The sequence below is a fragment of the Heteronotia binoei genome, chromosome 1 (assembly GCF_032191835.1).
Source record: "Heteronotia binoei isolate CCM8104 ecotype False Entrance Well chromosome 1, APGP_CSIRO_Hbin_v1, whole genome shotgun sequence".
Lineage (NCBI taxonomy): Eukaryota > Metazoa > Chordata > Lepidosauria > Squamata > Gekkonidae > Heteronotia > Heteronotia binoei.
In genome coordinates, this window is record NC_083223.1 from 198823427 (window position 1) to 198842732 (window position 19306).

A 19306-nucleotide genomic window follows, 5' to 3' on the forward strand; every position below is an offset into this window, starting at 1 on the left:
ATGCCTAGGGCAGCTTCACCTGTTGCCCCTGATCCTGGGCAGCAAATGAATTACATCTCCAATGAGCAGAGGTCATGTGAATCCTCCACAAATTATTGACAATAGAATTCAGGTTTTAAGGTAAAATTCAAGACCAAATCATTGCAGGGGTTAAATCTGCCAGAGGAACAGTAGTGCACCAAATCTCAGAAGGTGGGAGGCAAACGTGCAAAAAAATGAACTCCAGATGTAATGCACATGACTTGGAGGAGCACATTCATACCTGTGAACCTCTGTCTCTCTGCTTTAAAATATCCTCATGTCCCCCTGAAGCTAAAATGTGGAAGAAAGCTTCTTCTGGTTGTTGTTGGGGGTTTTTGGTTGAAATTTAATTTTAGAGAGACTTTTTAAAAATTTGTGGCCAGGCTGGCTTTATTTCGAGTTGTGGGATCTTTTATGCTTGTTGGAAATTTTAACTGTGGAGTGCATATTGCAATGTGTACTTTAGTGAGTGCACTATGAGGGAGAAGGAAAGAAAACTCCTGTTGGGGTTATTATGGCAGGGGAGATATTGGGGGGAGGGGGTTGTCAGGCAAGCCAAGAGAAAAGAAAAGGAGTCAGGCAAATCAAGGCTGTCTTCCTCCCAGAGTAGGGTTTCTGTTGGTGTAAAAAGGCCAGTGCTAGGTTGAACACATGTAGCTACCTTCTGCTGAATCAGATTCTTGGTCCATCAAAGTCATTGTTGCCTGCTCAAGGATGGGAACAAAAGGAACAAAGTCTCCTCTGCCATGCCTCTGTAGCTGTCTTGGCAGGAGCAATCACACTATGATGTCCCACATCTCTCTTGTACAAGGGTTTTGGGGGAGGTGGACTTAGAACACCTGTCTTGCCAGATAAAGGAAAGGCAGACACTGGGGCAGCAACAAGAAAATATGCCAATAAACCTTCACAAAGGCATTCCCACACACAGAGACTTGAGAGTTCACTGCAGAAATGCATTCAGGTGGCAAACACAAGCTGTGAGTTTGGATTCTGCTAAGGGGGGTGCTGGCAAGAAGGCAGAGTTCACCTTGTGGCCAGCAAAACATATTGAAGAGCCTGAACTAGAAGCTCCACCTCACACATTGTTGTGTATGTGAACTGGAATGTGTGTTTCTGCTTTAATGGTGTTCCTGCCTGGCTCATTGGAGCCTGTAGGCCTGAGCTTGGGGACTCAGGAACAATGGACAGTAGGATTCAAATCCCTGCTGCCCTGCGCCAATCATGGGCCCTGGCTGGTTTGATTGGTCCAATAGCATGCTTGCGCAGGAACTCTGAGTGTATATACGTCGGCCCTGTTGGTCCAGTTCTCCAGCCTTAGACTGCAGCCCTATACTATGTTGTACTGCAATAAAGAGCTATGATCACTACCACCTCGCCTCTTCCTTGCATCAAACCCACCATATTATACACATATAGGAAGAGGGCTCCAACCAGGCATTCAACTGGGCACAAAAGAACAAGACATAGCATAGATATTAGGAATCCCCCATCAGCCCTTACATCTCCATCAGTCAGGTAGACCAGGATAGGGAAGAAGACTGCAGAGAAAAAGGTATCATAATGGAAACACAACAGGCCTAGCATACCATAGTTAGTTCCTAAGTTCAAGCCCCACATGGGCTGTGGGCAGAGCTACCAAACAGCCCTGGAAAGGATCCCAGGCACAGCTGATGTTTTGCATGATCAGACAGTATAAAACAAGCAATACAGCAGTCATTATGGTTGTCAGGTAACAAATGTATTATTGCATCATGCCTCTGTCAAGATTCATGCTGCAATTAGAGTGCTGATTAGACTCTGGTCCATCCTTATCACTGCCAATCTCCTATACCAGCACTAGAGTGACGCTGGAACAGCCCTGGCATAGCTTGGCATTGGTGTATCTTCAGGTATGCCAGTGTTACTATGAATCTCCATCTCTGAGGTTAAGTTTAAAGTTACCAGTGAGATGGCACTAATGTGTGTGAAAAGTGCCATCGAGTCACAGTGGATTTATGGCAATCCCAGCAAGGGGCTTTCATGGTAAGTGAGGAACAGTGGTGGGAATAATATCAGCACTTAAAACAAAACATGAATATAAAAATATAAGAAATAAATAGAATATGGCAAAATAAAGACATTTCCCTAGATAAAATAAATCTTAGCTTGCTAAAAGTGGACAGAGAACAACAATAGCAATATGACTGCCATCCTCCATTGCTTTAAGATTCTTTGCTGTTTAATAATAATAATGCTGATGATAAAAATGGGATGATCTATGACACTCAAGCCTTTTTCCCCCATTTCTAATTTTAGGTTTGATGGGAGCAAATGACCTTTCAGTCTCAGTAGTATAAACTCAAAAACATTCTTACGGGATTCCAGTCATTATTAAAAAGAGAAATAAAAACTGAGATATAACAAGCGATAAGTCCAGAACAGATAAGTACAGAAAAGAGGGGTAGAAAAGAACATGGCTTTGATGCTTCATTGCCACCTTATGAGAGGAAGGAGTTCCATGTTCCTTATTCCCTAGACCAGGAGGAGCCTCACAGTAGAGGAACAGTTGCCAGAAGAGAAGAGAATCCTGGAGAATTATGGCTAGGGCTGTCAGAAGCCATCACGCCCCGCCCCCTCCAGCTATGATCCCTTGGAGCCCCGCCCCCCAACACCAAATCTGGTCATGTCACATCTAGAAGATCACACACAAGACCCTTGATTAAAAGAAGCATGCCGCTAATACCCCAGTATTAGCAACGTGGGGCCCGGAACTTAGTGTATCAGCACTGCTCTCCAGCTGCCCTACTGGACATCTTCAGTAACAGTTATTTCTTCCCAAATATACAGAACAAATTGTCTGGCAGTACATAGGCACCTGGTCAGGCAGAACTAAAACAGCACCAGTCTCCTCAAGATAGCAGCAGTCTTCCATCTGAGGTGGGTAAAATGAGTACCCAGCTTGCTGGCGGCAAAGTGTAGATGACTGGGGAAAGGCAATGGCAAACCACCCCGTAAAAAGTTTGCCATGAAAACGTCGTGATGCGATGTCATCCTAGAGTCGGAAATGACTGGTGCTTGCACAGGGGACTACCTTTACCTTTTTTTTTTTCTTCCAAGGAGCTCAGGTGGTTCCCTCTGCCTTTATTTTACCTTCACAAAAACTCTATGAACTTTAGGTTAAGCTAAGAAAGGGTGACTGACCAAGAATATACAGAGAATTTTGTATAAGAGCAGAGATTTGAAGCAAAATCTCCCCAGTCCCAATATGACATGTTAATCAACACATCACACTGCTCTACAAATGTAAACCCCCTCCTGGAGGAATTCTAGGAACTAGTAGTGTGGCAGGGATCTATGGATCTTTAGAATGCATAATTTACTTTGGGTTGCCAGCCTCCAGGTAGGTCCTGGAGATCTCAAAGAATTATTTACAGCTCATCTCTAGTCTACAGGATCAGCTCCACTGGATAAAATGGCTGCTTTGGATGGTGACTCGATGGCATTATGCCCTGCTGAGGCCTCTCCCCCTCCCAGATCTCACCCCTTCAGGCTCTGCCCCCAAGTCTGCAGAAATTTCTTAACCTGGAGCTGGCAACCCTAAATTTACTGCACTTTTTTCAAACTACACTCCCCATGATTTTTTAGGGGACCCATGATAGTAGTTTATCTGATATATAAAGACTGGCAAATTATATGGTCCCTGTCATCATAGTGCTTTAGAAACATTCTTTCTCCTCAGTTACATTCTCCAGAAAACTTCAGGGATAGTTAAATTGTTTTAAGCTAGTCACCAATTTCACACTAGGGCTTGTTCCTAGTGGAGAGCCCTTTTGATCCTGCCCAGGTCCGGCACTTCGCTCCATTTTTGCACAAGTTGCCTGGAGCTGCAAGTTGATGCGCCATTCTCTGGTGGCAAGCAGAAACTGCTTGGAAGAGGATCCTGCTTGCTGTGGAAGAGCGCCATGCCAACTCGCAGCTCCGGGGTAACTTGTGTGAAAACGGAGAGAAGCCCCAGGAGCAAAAGGGCTCTCTAACCAGAACAAGCCTCATGTGAAATCGGTCCGTATCTTTTACACAGTAAGCACCATAATAACTTCAGATTATTATAGCGTTTTTGAAATTGTAATGTGAGTGATGTGCAGACATCTTTTTTCTTATGTGTGTCTTCTCACAGAGGTCATCTTAAAATAATTGTCTTGATCAGGTCAGGACCGGATCTACACGTTTTTGAGGGGGGGCAAAATAAAAAAATTGCACCCCCTTATGGGTCATTATATCTTATGGTCCCATAGAATACAATGGACTCAATATCCAATTTGGCGCCCCCCCCCCTCCATCAGCACCTGGGCAAGCACCCCCCTCTGCCCCCCCTAGATCTGACTCTGGATCAGGTTCCTTTCACTTATGAGGCCAACAACTCCTCCAGAAGACATAAAGGGCAACTGATTGGTCTGGAGCTTGATTCTCTTTGCAGATAGAATTTCTGCTGACAGATGACCAAGTCAAGAGGGGAACTACAATATGATAAACATGACAGAACCATTGTGATAGTTTTGACCTCACACTGATAAGTGAAGCAGACTGTCTTTGCTGGAAAGATTTGTCAAAGATTTGGGTTTGTTAATAAACAAGGCAAAATGTTCCTTGTTTGGAAGTCCTCCTGAAAATAAGAGCAACTGCATGGCCACTACCAGATAAATTTGGTGAGAGCAAACAAAGATGATGTTGAAATTCAATGAGGGGGCAGGAAAATCCACAGCTAAAAAAGCACAGCCATTCTACAGAATTTCACATAGTGCTTTGTCAGACAATCTATGTCTAGATAAACCTAGGTTAAGAGCTTCACACCACCATAAAGATCACTGTGGGGTGACCTTGGACAGTTACTTTCTCTCAGTCTAACCCACATAACAGGGTTACCAACCTCAAGCTGAGTCCTGGATTTCTCCTAGAACTACACCAGATCTTCAGACTTTAGAGACCAACCCCCTGGAAGAAATGGCAGCTTCAGAGGATGGACTGTGTCACATCCCTATGGAGCTCCTTCCCCTAACCAAACTTTGTCCTCCCCAGGCATTACCCCCCCCTCCCCGCCAAGCCTCCGGGATTTCACAAGCTGGTGCTGGCAACTCTATGGATAAAATAAGAGGAACAATTTATACTGCCCTAAGCTCCTTAGAAAACTGGTGGGATAAAAATATAGTTAATAAATATAAATAAAGCAAATAGTCACATTTTGGCACATCTTCCTACTCAGAACACACCTCCCCTTATAATCAAAGACCTTTTTTGAAGTTTACTTGGGATGCTTTTCTAAACTCTTGATAAATTAAAATCTTTGCAAACCTTATATGACATAACAGAAATTTAGCTCATTTTTCTGTATGTGTGAGTGTACATATAGGGAGGGAGGCTAATTTCTAGTACCCAAAGCCACATCTCTGGTAGCACATGCTTCTATGACATCACAACAATTCAGCAGAACCAAAGACAAATAACAGTTACTGTATATCTTCAGAAAACATATGTGCGCTGTGCTTTCATTGGACTTCCTTCACATGCTCCCAACTGCAGTGTGCCCCACCCCTGGATCCTATCCTCTAGGAAATGGAGACTACAAAAAAAGATACTAAAGTGGCATTGTTTTCTCTGTAATAAAGAGTAAGCAGACAAAGGATCATGATCATGAATAAAATTATAGAAAGTATAAAAATGATAAAATTATAAAGACTTTTTGTGCAGAACATCAAAAGTGGTAAGTGCACACAGGGAAGTGGTGCATCCTTCATTGGGACATTATTCTCCAAATGAATTAGTATTTGTCAGGAGGCTACCTGGAGTCTTAGAACTGCTAAAAGGGAATTGGGAAGGGGTTTGGACAACAGAGCTACCCCAGCCTGCTGCAGAGTATTTTGCAAATGTGCAAATGGTTCTGCAGTGTGTGAGACAAATAGCTCATGAGGGAGAGGCTAGGCAAAAGCAGAAACACTATTTTGATAAATCAACTAAGACCAGGCAGCTAAAGGAGAGAGATCTGGCTCTGCTGTTGAAACCAAAAGTGATAGGGAAGCTAGATTTGAAATGGACTGGGCCATTCAAAATATTGAAAAGTTGTGGCAGTGGAAACTATCAAGGAGGATCCAGAAAGAGAGACCCTGCTGGTTCACATTAATTGGCTGAAAAAAAATATCAAGTGTGAGGTACAGCATTGTCAGTGGAAAACTGGGCTGAGGAAGATTTTGACATCCCTGACCTAGTGTCAAAGACTAGGGGGGGTTGGGAGAGATCCCTGTTAATGAGACCCTGACAGCAGAACAGCAAAGGCAATTGCAGGAGGTGCTGCAAGATTTTGCAACCCTGTTTACAAATCGCCCAGGAAGAACTAATCTAATCATTCATGACTTAGATATGTGGGAACACCCACCTATCAAATGCAATCCATACCCTATTAGTGGGCTGATGAAGGAAGTAGCGAGGCAAGAGACACAGAAAATGCTGGGGAGTAATAGAACCCAGCACTTCTGGAGTAGTATCTTGTAATAGTCCCTAAAAAGAAGCTGCATGAAGGAGATCATCCAGAATATCACCTTTGCATGGACTATAGAAAGCTAAATCAGTTGTGCAAGACAGATCAATACCCAGCACCAAATATAGAGGAGGTCCTGGAAAGGATTGCTAATGCTGAGTACATTACCACCTTGGACCGCACATCTGGGTTTTGGCAGTTACGACTGATGGAAAGAGCTAGGGATAGAATGTCCTTCTCATGTTTATGGGGCAATTTCATTTCAATGTGCTCACTTTTGGAATTAACTCTGCTAGTAAGGTGTTTCAGAGGTTAATGGACAAGGTGTTGCAGGGATTAGACTTCACAGGGAGGTACCAGGATGACATGGCAATAACCAGGTCATCTTGGCCATAACATCTAAACCATCTTAGAATTGTGTTACAGAGAATTCAAGGGGCAGGATTAACCATTAAGCCCTTAAAATGTCAAATCACCAATAGCTCAGTTGTGTATTTGGGGTATCAAAGAGGGAGAGGTAAGATCACACCACACATGGCTAAAGTAGATGCAATTATTAACTGGCCAGTGCCAATCACCAAAAAACAGGTGTTGAGTTTCTTAGGAGCATGTGGATTTTATAGGAGATTCATTCCTAACTTTTCACATCATGCAGCGCCTCTCACCAACCTGTGTAAGAAAAGGATAGCTAGGAGAGTGCCTTGGACAGTCGAGTATCAGAGAGCTTTTGATGCATTAAAGAAGAGACTTGCAGTTCTCAAACTGCCAGACTACTCCTAAATGTTTATTGTGTGTACTGATGCTTGCCACTATGATTTAGGGGTAGTACTGTTGCAAAAAAGGCAAGATGATTGTCTTCATCCAGGATTCCATGAAAAAAGCCCACAGGAAAAAAGCTCACAGAAAAAAAACCATGGTCATAAATGCTCACACATGGAAAAATGCCCACATGGAAAAAAGCCCACACAGGAAAAAGCCCATGCAGAAAGTAATTTCTAAAGTACAGTCTAGTATTCACAGCTTTTGAACAACTACATGGCTTAAAATTTTTCAAATAATTAATATTATTTACTTATTGTGTTATTAAAAATTAAAACCATAAGACAACATTAAAATAAGTCAATTTCCTAGCTCAATTTCCTTTCACTTGTATTTTAACAAATACATTGTGGTACACCCAATGACCACAACAAAAGACTAAAAGCAACAATTATTTAAGAACAACAATAACAACAATAATAACTCAGATATAACTCTTCGTTGCAAATTAGCCAGTCTCCTTGAGTAATTAAGTTTATCTTCCACCTCCTCATACTGCTGCACAGAAGTGGCAACCATGTCATATAGTGCCTCATATTTCCTCTTTTTCACCTTTAGGCAACCTACCAGTGCATTAGCCAGTGTTAGTTTTTGGCAAGCCCAGGCCCAGCGCTAGGGTCTCGGTCACCCCAAGCTGGCATCAGCCCCCATGCCCCCTGCCCACACCTGGTCTGCTGCTGCACCCCTGTCTGCAGGGGGGGCAGGCGCAGTGGTGCAGCAGGGGAGTGCAGGAAGGACTCAGAGCAAGCCAAACCCGTGCTCTCAGAAGCAATCCAAGACTGCCCTTCTTAGGGTAGTTTCAGAGCACCTCCAAAAGCACACTTGCAGGCATTCTCCTTTGAGCTCAGCTTCCCTGAAGAACGTCCCCTGTCTGGCTGCTCTTGCCTTGAAAGCGAGAGTAGGCAGGCCTGGTGCATTCTTCTCCTCCAGAGGAGAGCCCTGCTGATGCGCTGTCCAGCCACTCTCAGCTTCCTGGGTCTGTGATCCAGGAAACTGAGAGCAGTGGGGTGGGGGGAGGGGTCACCTAGCAGTGCCCTGTAGAGGGGTCACCCCAGGTTGCCACCTACCTCGCCTACTTCCACATGCTGGCCATGGGCAAGCCAGGTCCCTCTGCTGTCCGTCAAATATACAAATAATGATAAAATCAAACACAAGAGCCAGTTTGGTGTAGTGGTTAAATGTGCGGACTCTTATCTGCGAGAACCGGGTTTGATTCCCCACTCCTCCACTTGCACCTGCTGGCATGGCCTTGGGTCAGCCATAGCTCTGGCAGAGGTTGTCCTTGAAAGGGCAGCTGCTGTGAGAGCCCTCTCCAGCCCCACCCACCTCACAGGGTGTCTGTTGTGGGGGAGGAAGGTAAAGGAGATTGTGAGCCGCTCTGAGACTCTTTGGAGTGGAGGGCGGGATATAAATCCAATATCATCATCTTCTTCTACAAATTGTTGCATGTGAATATGACATATTTTAATCCTATAATAACATCAAATATAGGTAATACCTGTTGATTCTCATAAATGGGGTGAATGCTTATTCACAATTATAAATATCTATGGTGCTTTGGTATTTTCCCATGTGGGCTGCTTTCCACATGCTTTTTTCTGTGCAGGCTTTTTTCTGTATGGCCTTTTTTCCATGTGGGCTTATTTCCAAGTGGGCATTTTTCTTGTGAGCATTTATGACCGTGGGGTTTTTCTGTGAGCTTTTTCCTGTGGGTTTTTTCTGATCACCTTCATCCAGTAATATATCTGAGTCATAAGCTGTTGCCCAGGGAGCAGAAATATAGTGTTATTGAGCAGGAAGCCCTAGGATTAGCATGGGGACTGAATAAGCTCAAGACGTAGTTAAGGGGCATACATTTTCAGCTGGAGATGGATCATAGTTCGCTAGTTTCTATCCGTAAGATGAAAGAGACCAAGGCAAGAATTTTAAGCTGGGCGCTGGTCCTGCAAGGTTTGTCATTTGAGGTCAGAAATAGCAAAGGAAAGGAAAACGTATTAGCTGATTCCCTCTCAAGGTTCCATGCAGAAGTAGAATAACAGGATAGAGAATGGTTGGCAGTAGTGGGAGATTCTGTATTTAGGAGTTGTTCTGAAATTGTGTTTTCTTCATCCTTTTCTCATAGAAAGTGAGGTGGATGTTTATTCTCTTTCTGCAAGGGGGGTGTAAGGAAGAGATCAACTTACATTCAAAATAGCTATGCTGACAAATTAAAAGATCACTGATTTATAAGTCTTTGCAGGAATGGTTCACTGTTCATCTTGCTAGAGCTGCAGAGTCATCTTAATTAACAGCTGGACTGGAGGAAGGGAGGGGGCCCAGGAGTCAAGGCCTCTTCCTCTCAAGATAAAGCGGGGGGGGGGGTATCATGTGTGTGTTTTCTGTGCTGGAAACTCTCCTGCCCCTTTGAAGTTTGGAATTTAATTGTCTTGTAACTGTGGACCGCTGAAAGCATTCTAAAATTTCTTTGCCTGATTAATGATGAGCATTAGAGGTCTTTTGAGCTTATCTGTGTTAATAAAGCACCTTTTGCCTTACCTGTTGGAGTGGAGTGTGGACAGTCGAGCAAGATCTCCCGCCCGCAACTGGGGATTGATAATCCTAAAAACCAATAAGGACACTTCCCAACACAAGAGTTGGAAACAGCCTCTGAAATTGCAAGCAGTTCATTTCAAAGGTACTTCCAGTTTGGAGATGTGAGCTGCCAGAATTGCTTAGGTGGCAATTCTGGTTGTTCATGTGAACGCAGAGTGATGAGAAAGTAATGAACCATGTGGGTCATTGACAGTCTGAATAAGAATGCTAGTAACCCAGCAAAGCTATATAGCACTTTGAAAATGCCAATATCTGGAAATGCTCAGTGTCCAAACCATGTGCAACCAGGGAGGACATGGTGGAACCATGGCCGGTGCTTAGGAGTAGGCCAGGTAGGTGACTGCCTTGGGTGCCATCTGGCCACATGGGCGGGGGGCAGCCCCTCCCCGTCCCCGCTTGCGCCAGCCAGCTCTGCTCTGAGGAGTTTGGAGCAGCACCGAATGCCTCAGAGCTGAGCAAACATGGCACTCACCCTGCCCAGTCCCTTCTGGATCTGGAGGGAGCTGAGCAGGATGCACAGCATGGCCAGTTTTCTCAGCTCTGAGGTGTTTAGGGCTGCTCCAAACACCTTGGAGCCAAGAAAACATGCCTTCACCCAGCCCCTTCCAGGTCCTCTGCGCTGCTTGGAGGTTGCCTTCCCTTGAGAGGGCAGCCTCCCAGCAGATCAAAGACTTCCAGCCACCCCTTTCTCCTGCCTGGGATCCAGACAGATGTAAGGGGCGGGGGGGGGGGAGTGACATCAGGGCTGGATCTAAGGGGGGCAGAGGGGAGTGCTTACCCTGGGTGCCAATGAAAGGGAGGGGTGCCAAATTGGGTATGGAGTCCATTGTATTCTATGGGACCATAAGATAGAATGGCCCAAAAGGGGGTAAGATTTTTGAATTTTGTCCCCCCCCCCTCAAAAAACATGTAGATCTGATCCTGGGTGACGTGCATGAAAGGCAACCTCCAAGCAGCGCAGAGAATCCCTGCGGTACATATCCATATGAAGCTGCCTTATACTGAATCAGACCCGTGGTCCATCAAAGTCAGTATTGTCTTCTCAGACTGGCAGCAGCTCTCCAGGGTCTCAAGCTGAGGTTTTTCACACCTATTTGCCTGGACCCTTTTTTGGAGATACCAGGGATTGAACCTGGGACCTTCTGCTTCCCAAGCAGATGCTCTACCACTGAGCCACCATCCCTCCCCAACTCAGGTGAGTTGGGACTCCGGCAGGTGAAAGGGAGGGTGGTGACATTCGCACTGCTGGAAGGCTACCTTGGTCTCCCCACTGCCCCTTTCTTCTGTCTGGGATCCAGGCAGATGAAAGAGGGGTGGTGACCAATGTTCCCTCTAAGCAATGGAGTCTTGTGAGCAAAAATTCTACTTTGTGAGCTGCTGGCATTAAAGTTGTGAGTTACTGGCATTAACGTTGTGAGCTAGTGCATAAATTAGTTTGCTCTGGAGCTATTTTTCCTGAGTTAAGACAAAAATGTGTGAGCCGGAAGCCAAAAATCTGTGAGCTAGCTCACACTAACTCAGCTTAGAGGGAACACTGGTGGTGACATGCACGTGGCTGTACAGGTGCAGGGGCAAGGGTTCTTGCCTGGGGTGGCAGAACCCCTAGCACCAGCCCTGGGTGGAATAGAGTTCCAGAATCACTTTGTGGAAACAAAATTCTCAAAAAATGTTCAAAAGTTCATGAGGGACACCTGTGTTTTTCTCCTGCATTTCCCTGTTGAGAGTTCCAGCACCACTTTTTCCAGAAAAAAAGCCCTGCGTGCAACAATGGATTTCCCATAACACCTTCAGCTCTCTTTAAAAACAGGGGGCTGTATTGTCTGTCTCCATCAGTTGTGCAGGAATGCCATATGATTGTTCTGAAGATCATTACCATGTCTATACACTGATATTCCACACTCTTAGGCATTCAAATGTTCCCATCTGGTAAGGGGGGGAAGAATAATTTCCCTTTCTGCCAGGGATGTAAGGAGTGGTGCAGACAGCTGGAAGAAAACTACACAGACTTTCAAAGCTAGTGCAAAGTTGACCTGCCAGATGTGGTAGGCCATGGAATCTCACTGTAGCCCAGAATCCTTTGGGACTACTTTCCACAGACTGTCTATCAACTTGTGTGTACCAGTATACAAGGTCCATTCACCAAACTCTCATTTCTGGAAGCAGATGGAAAGGCACATAGTAAAACAGACATTTCAGTGGAATAAATCTACAGTTCCTTAAGCCAACGGCATGCTTCTTATTTCCTGGATGAAGATGAGAACTAGAAGTATAAGTCTTTCTTTTGTGTTTACATTGCATGTGGAGTCAACCAACTACACCAGGATCTCCATCTGGAGTCATTTTACTGCACAAGAGTGAGTCTCTTTGAAAGGAAGCTAATATAAAAATACCAGTCAGGAAAAAAGCAATATGTTTTATTGAGCTGGTAAGAAAATATATATATATATATATATATATATATATATATATATATATATATATATATATATATATATATATGGCTGAATTCAAGGCTTCCATTAACATCTATGAATATATCCAAAGAGATTTATTTTTATAATGACTTCAAAGCAGTAAGGAAAAACCAGGGCTGGGGTTTTCTAATGCTCACAGTAGCAAAGTCTCTCCAGAAGAAAACTCCAGTGCATTTGCAGGCCAACCATTTCAAAACCCATCACATGAATGGGATCATTTAATGCACCAGGAAGGATGCTCTAGTGGCTCATAAGGTATAGTATTTGTCTTCTGGAGACCAGTATGCATTCCCTGACGTTTGACAAGGCACACTTATCTGTGAGTAAAGCCCACTGAATTCAATGGATAGACAGAAAGATAGATCTGAAATTCTCAGGCATCTGAATTCTGCAGTGAGTACCGTTGATGACCATTCTATGCTTACATTCAGATAGTCCATTCATGTTGGAAGACATGAAGCAGTGCAAATTGTGTACTATACTGTCAATAATGGATGTGGACTAAAACTGCTGCGGACTGACATCCTTACTATTGTTCTTCCAGTACCTTTTAAAAAGCTGGATGTGTGTGACAATTCAGGAAAGGGGACCACACAGCCTCCAGATGTGCAGATAATTGCTGAGACATTGCTAGAGGGAAGGTTTCAAATATTGACCACTGATCATTTAAATATAGGCAAATATTGTTAAAGATTCCCAGAAGATGAGTGTGTCCTCATGGATGAGCAAACAGTGCAATGATATTTGATGGCAGAGGAAGAAGTCAAGATTCCTTGTTCCCCAGTCCTGCAGTAATTAATGCCCCCTGGTGATCCCAGATGTGAGATTCTAGGGTTTGTAATGAGAGTTGTGTCCCAATAAACTGAATAACATTCCACAGAGTGAGGAACAAAAACACATCCTGTCCAGCTAAAATGAAGATAGTGCTGACTGGACACCATGCCTTTGTTAAACTCTTGTTAATATTTTTAGGGCGTGCATAAGAAAAGGGTGCAGTGAGTTGCACCTTCACATAACTGCCCTACTGCATTTCCCTCTTGTAATTTTGGAGAGGAAGAACAGCATTGGCCCAGTTGTCTTCTCCATCCAGATGTTCATAATGCAGGATCTCCCATGACTAAAATAGGCAACAAAACAAAACTATCACACCGATTAATACATTTGTAACAGCTGGGAGTAATTTCTAAATCTGATTACAGTGCTGCCTGGGGAGCTGTTTAGCTGTTTAAACTGTCAAGCTTTCACGGGACTGTTTTATATGCAGCATCTCTATAATGAAAGTCCCAGCAGAACATTAAAGCTGAAGAAATTGGCTAGGTCTTCAGAATCCCGAAGCTGAGAATCTCTAAACTCTTTTGCTCTCCCATGAACTTTCAGTTCAGTATCACTAATAAAATTGCCTGGGTTATTTATCACACCAGTTACTTCTGTCTCACACCCTCCAAAGGCTCCTTGGCTGTATGAAAACTGTTAGGAGGAAGTGGTTACTATTAGATGAGGACTTGGGAGTCCAGGTTAAAATCTGCTTCGATGCAACATGGCAGCTATGCAAATGAGCTGTGACTGGAGAGGTCTTCAGTTTTAAAAAAATGACATAATCGTGGCTCTGATCCCTGCTACAGACTCAGTAGCAATGTGGACTTGGGTCTGATGGCCATTGTGGGTTAGTGGTTTGAATGCTGAATTATGATCTGGGAGATCCAGGTTCAAATTCCCTCTCTGCCATGGAAGATTGCTGGGTGACTTGAGGCTACTCACACACTTCCTTAGCCTAGCCTACCCACAGGATTGTTGTGAAGATAAAAGGAGGAGATGAGAATGATATAAACTTCTTTGGGTCCCCAGTGAGACAAAAGATAAGGTAAACTTTGCTATTAAATAATGCTGAAGGCTTAGAACTGGCCTGTAAGTAACCTTAGGAAAACCACTCTCAACCCAAGGCAAGATGGCAATAATAATAGTGGTTACTCTAGGGGTTCTCACAAGATAATGTGAGAAGCACTTTCAACATGTAAACTGCTATATAACTGTAGGTGTTGTTATTAATATTATTGCTATTCAGCCTTGAAGTTCCCTGAGCCTCATTTATCTCACAAGTTTATAATAATAATATTTTATTTATATCCCGCCCTCCCCGCCGTAGCAGGCTCAGGGCAACTCACAAAATATGGCATAAAAACAAGTTACAATAATAAAACATTATATCCAACAATATACAGTTCACGATATTTGCTATTACATTAAAAATGTTATAATTAAAACCATCAATTTAATTAGATTCTAACATTTCCAGGTGCTATATTCTAGATGTTCTCCTCTTGCAATTTATGATGACCGGATATAATAGGCTAGAATCCACATTACGAAAAGGCCAGCTGGAAGAGAGTGGTCTTGCAGGCCCTACGGAATTGAGCAAGGCTCCGAGGGCCTGCACCTCATCTGGTAGTTGGTTCCACCAGTGTGGAGCTGCGATCGAAAAGGCCCTTTTCTCTTGTTGTCTTCAATTTGGCCTCCTTCGGCCCGGGGATTGTCAAAAGATTTTGTGCTCCTGATCTCAGTACTCTCTGGGGAACATATGGGAAGAGACAGCCCCTAAGGTAGGCAGGTCCTCGGCCATATACGGGTTTAAAGGTAATAACCAGCACTTTGTAACGAATCTGGTATACAATTGGCAGCCAGTGCAGTTCGCACAGCCTCGGCTGTATGTGCTCCCACTTCGGGAGCTCTAGTAACAGTCTGGCCGCTGCATTCTGCACTAGCTGCAGTTTCCGGGTTCGGCACAAGGGCAGCCCCATGTAGAGGGCATTACAGTAATCCCATCTCGAGGTAACCATTGCATGGATCACTGCTGCCAAGTCGAAGGGAGCTAACTGCCTCGCCCACCTAAGGTGAAAAAAAGCGGATTTAGCCGTGGCTGCTATCTAGGCCTCCATTAACAAGTAATACCCCCAAGCTCTTGACCTTGCACGCCACTTTCATTGGCGCACCATCAAAAAGTGGAAGGGGAATTTCCCTTTCCAGACCGCCCGACTCAGGCAAAGGACTTCTGTCTTCATTGGATTCAACTTCAATCTACTCAGCCTGAGCCAACCTGCCACAGCTTGCAGCGCCAGGTCCAGATTTTTTGGGGCACAGTCAGGCTGGCCATCAATTAGTAGATAGAGCTGGGTGTCATCAGCATATTGATGACACCCAAGCCCGTACCTCCGGGCTATCTGGGCAAGGGGGCACATGTAGATGTTAAACAACATCGAAGAGAGCACTGCCCCCTGTGGCACCCCACAAACTAGTGAGTGCCTCTGGGACAGCTCTCCCCCAATCGCCACCCTTTGTCCCCAACCATCAAGGAAAGAGGAAAGCCATTGCAAGGCCAACCTCCGAATCCCTGCGTTGGCAAGGCAGCAGATCAGCAACCAATGGTCGACCGTATCGAACGCAGCCGATAGATCTAACAACATCAGTACTGCCATGCCACGTCGATCCAGATGCCTCTGGAGGTCATCCACCAGGGCGACCAGGACTGTCTCCGTCCCATGACCCGGATGAAAGCCGGACTGGTGAGGATCTAAGACGGAAGTGTCATCCAGAAAACTCTGCAACTGTAGCGCTACTGCCCTCTCAATGATTTTACTCAAAAATGGTAAATTTGAGACCGGCTGATAATGTGCCAATTCGGCCGGATCTGATGACACCTTTTTCAAGAGAGGGCAGACCACAGCCTCCTTAAGAGGTGTTGGAAAATGCTCATCTGATAGGAATCTATTTACAATGTCCCATATAGGACATCTAAGTTCCCTCTGGCAAGATTTAATTAGCCAGGAGGGACATGGATCCAAATCACAAGTTGTTGGGCATACAGTAGAGAGGATTCTGTCAACTTCCTCCAAGCTAAGTGTCGAAGTGATCCAGAACTGAACCAGAAGACAGACATGGAGCCTCAAGTTCTTGTACTGTATCCAATGTGGCGGGAAGGTCGTGGCGCGATTTTATCTGCAAAAAATTTTGCAAAAGCCTCGCAGCCAATCTCTAATTCCCTAACATTTGGCCTGCTTTGAGGCAGTGTTGTAAGATTCTGAATTATCCTAAACAATTGTTTGTTGGGTTCACTGATTTTTGAGATTATGCTAGCCAAAGAGCTGTATGCCTCCTGTTCACCAGAGGGGTACAATTGGCTACAGCTTGAAATAGGGATTAGGGGTGATTGTTCCCGCCATTCTTCCTAAATAGCATCCTTTCCCTCCTGTTATATATTAATGAATGCAAACACATTGATTCTGTACTAAGCTGATAGTACTGGAAACTGAATGAAGGGGAGGGGGGGAAGTTCCTGTTTTCCTTCTTGGTTTTAGCAGAAAGGCTTTCAGACAAACAAGCATCTACAGAGCACAACTGGCTCAAAACATCCAGGACAGGACACAAATGGGGGTGATCCTCCTCCTCATCAATAATAATAGTCCCCTAAAATAATAATGGCTCAGTTCCACATCTAAATAGCAGAGCAAGCTATATTTCAGAATAATATGTTTTTAAGACTGCTGAAACAGGGCAATATTCAGGAGAGGCATGAAAAGTCCTCTTTCCGAATGGAGTTGTAAAGTGTGATCTTAGCTGCCCTTGATCAAGAGCATTCCAAGACTATGAGGGACCAAGAAAGTCACAAGGCCTTCCATAATCCATGAACCTAATTGTGCAGTGGTCTGCAGTACAAGAATATGGGCCTGGCTGATCACACATTTTGTCTAACATATGAATGTATTTAAACATGCTGATATTCTACAAAACTAGGTCCCTACAAATGCAATTTCTTCATTTCACTTCTAAGAAATTCTGCTGGGCTTGGCTGCCCTCTACATTTAGGTAGGGGAAATACAGAGTAACTTGGACAACTAATTCTTTTTTTCTAACAGCAAACTAGAATGATGTTTATAATGTATAGAATGATGTTTATAATATATGTTACATATTAAAAAGTAAATTAGGTGGACTAGAACATCACTAGGAAATACATTCCCTTTTGTTTTACCTAGACTTGTAGTAAGAGCAATTAACAGGCAACTTTTATTACCTTTTATTGGTTTTCAACACAAATGCTATCCAGACCAAATGGTCTTCCTATCTATTACACTGTTTTGCTATTTGATCCTAACTATGTATCAGTTTACACTCTTAACCCACCAGCTATATGTATTTCTGCTCACTGTACTCCATTCCCTCATCTAAAGGGATGTTGTATATCGATTTACATGTTGTGAGTCACCCTGAGCCTGCTTCGGAGGGGAGGGCAGGATACAAATAAAATGTATTATTATTATTATTATTATTGAAGTATGCATGCATACGGAAGCTTGCATTCTGAATAAAACTTTGTTGGTCTTAAAGATGCTATTTGACTCCTACTTTGGACAACTAACATTCTTGTAATTACAAGTTACATCTCACATTATTCAGGAAAGCAATTTATGTACACCTGTTTCTTAATATACTATGTGAAAGCTAACATTAATATACCTGAATAACAAACTTATCAGGTTATGTAAAGATGTCATGTCAAGACAGTTTCCACAAATGCAGACTGATTTCACTTTGTAGATAAGAGGGAAAATAACACCTCCAAAGCAGATGCCTCTACTGCCACTGTTTCCTGCATAACTGCAAAAAAATTGCTGCAACTCTGGATTCAGGTTATCTAAAGAGCACGTGCAAGTTTTAAGCACCCTCACTGGAAGCAGCCCCTGGAGAGTTCTGAGGTATCAAGGGGAGGGGTGAACATCTGAACTGACAATTGGGATGCACATTTGGAAAGAGAACTGCGGAGATGGAAGTTGCTTCCAGGACAGGATCCAGGAATATGAAATATCTCTGAGCATGAAAATCCCACAGAAAAAGTTTAGTGCAGTGGTTACAACTACTACCACCCTGTAGGGTACTTTAGGCTGAGAGAGTGTGCCTGGTCCAAGGTAACCAGTGAGTTCACATAGCAAAGTCAGGATTCAAACCTGGGCCTCCCAGATCCTGGTCTGCCATTCTTTCTGACTTGCTGACTTTCAAACCAGAATCAAGACAGTGAAGGCTGTGTCTACATAAACAACATGTGAGAAGTGGATTTAAATATCAAGTAGATCCAACCATCTTCTCTAATGTTAAGTCAAGATGCCCCCATGTCAAAAAATATGGCACTGCAAATGTTTACAAGATTTGATTTAAAGTTATACAGTTTCCCTTCAACCATAAACCAGAACAAATACTTAAAAGATTTATTACATCCTTCCCCCCAGAGACTTAAGTAACTGTAGTTAAATAATAGAAGCAGTTAAACAACACAGAGTCCCATTATTCTGCTTCCTGGATTCTTGAGAGGCATATTGTTTTTCAAAAGGATTACGGTCTAAAATCGGAGCCTCTAAATATGTCCTTTATCATTCCCATTGAATAGAAGGCACATTTGTCATGTTTTCTTTTTTGTGCTCTGTTTCACTATGCTGACAGTGCAGTCCTAAGCAGAGTTATGCCTTCCTGAGACCATTGACTTCAATGGATTTAGAAGCGCATAGCTCTGCTTAAGATAGCACAGTGAGTTTCCCTCTTGTCCTTGAACTAAAAATGATTACCTATGGGATACTTGAGCTTTTGCTTCAGGGTGATCTATATACTGCGTTTTCTTTATTATGCAGATACTGTTCAGAACTAACCTCACGGAAAGATACTTTCTCTGCAACTACTAGAGTAACACTGAGCCAGCCCTCACACTGTAAGAGTGGCATCAGAAAACTTGTGCGAACACCAAAACAATGTATCTCTGGGAGCAACTGGTAAAATCCATTCTGCTGGCATGTACCCACTTCCAAGAAATGTAGAGGAACAAGGTTGTGATAAGAAACTGGAGGCAAGAATAAGT